This window comes from Chiloscyllium plagiosum, unplaced genomic scaffold, assembly GCF_004010195.1.
Source record: "Chiloscyllium plagiosum isolate BGI_BamShark_2017 unplaced genomic scaffold, ASM401019v2 scaf_71710, whole genome shotgun sequence".
Classification (NCBI taxonomy): Eukaryota; Metazoa; Chordata; class Chondrichthyes; order Orectolobiformes; family Hemiscylliidae; genus Chiloscyllium; species Chiloscyllium plagiosum.
This window is the reverse complement of record NW_025153319.1, coordinates 1-1,409: the sequence shown is the minus strand read 5'-3', so window position 1 is coordinate 1,409 and position 1,409 is coordinate 1. Positions and strand designations below refer to the sequence as shown.

Here is a 1,409-nt window from a genome sequence, read left to right as displayed (position 1 = left end):
CCTTCTGCTTTTCCCTCAAACCAGACAGTGTGTAATAATCTATTAATTATTGATGATCAATCCCTGTTTTGTCATTGACAGGAATTCACACTCTCCAATGGATACGCACTCTTGAGGTCAGTGAAGATGGTTCAGTGAAGAGGTCAATGAGATTTGGATTTGATGGGAAGGATTTTATCAATTTAGAACCAGACAGAATGAAATGGATTGCATCCAATCACTTTGCAAGAATGACTAAAGTGAAATGGGATTCAGATGAATCCTGGAATAACTATTGGAAATGGCAATTGGAAACAGAACTATTCGACCTTTTAAATAAATACTTGCGAGTTGGAAAGGAATATTTTGAAAGGAAAAGTATGTATTTCTGTTTTGCTCCATGTTCTGATCTAACCTCACTGATCTATGAAACCTCTCCCATTCCATTCAGTGTCTCTCTGTTGTTTGTGTTTTCACCCTTTCCCATCACAGTTCAGCCTGAAGTGTTCATCTCCAGGGGGGAGCCCAATGGTCAGGACAAGCCGCTCACTCTCTCCTGCCTGGTCACTGGGTTTGATCCTGTAGACATCGAGGTGACCTGGCTAAGGAATGGAGAGGTCATGTCTGGGACCCAATCCTCGGGAGTTTGACCGAACCATGATGGGACCCATCAGATCCAGAAAGAGATTGGGATCAATGCTGGGGATGAGGATCAATACGACTGTCGAGTTGCACACAGCAGCCTGGCAGAGGCCCAGCTCTATCAGTGGGGTAAGGGACTGGAGAGTGTGTGTGTGTGTGTGTGAGAGACAGAGAGACAGAGCCAGATTAGACAATTCAGAGGACACTGATTCACTATTCACCTGCAAGTACCCACCTTGCTCACTATGTTGATATCTTGTGTTGGTCTCACCGAGTTAAATATCCTAATTCTAAGTTTGAAAAGTTCTCTGGATCCTGAGCTTCCACAGCCATTTGATAGAGAATCCCAGATTCCCAGGGGCCCTGTGATTGGTGAAGTACTCATCGATTTCACTCCTAAATAACCTCATCCGAAATACAAGAAGATTCTGTTGCATTCAAGGCTTCATAGAACATTCCAGCACAGTACAGGCCCTTTGGCCCTCGATGTTGCACCAACCTGTGAAACCAATCAGAAGCCTATCTGACCTGTACTATGCCATTTTCATCCATATGCTTATCAAATGACCATTTAAATTCCCTCAATGTTGGTGCGTCTACTACTGTTGCTGGCAGGGCATTCCATGCCCTTGCTAAACTCTGGGTAAAAAAACTACCTCTGACATCTGCCCTTTTATCTATCATCCCTCAATTTAAAGCTATGTCTCCTTGTGCCAGCCAGCATCATCTGAGGAAACAGGCTCTCACTGTCCAAACTCTGATTATCTGAAATGTCTCAACTAATTCAC

General features: G+C 43.9%; 1 pseudogene; it reads left to right on the top strand.

Moving 5' to 3' along the window:
* Window positions 1-6: 6 nt before the first annotated feature.
* Window positions 7-1,232, top strand: LOC122545104 (annotated as a pseudogene).
* Window positions 1,233-1,409: the final 177 nt, after the last annotated feature.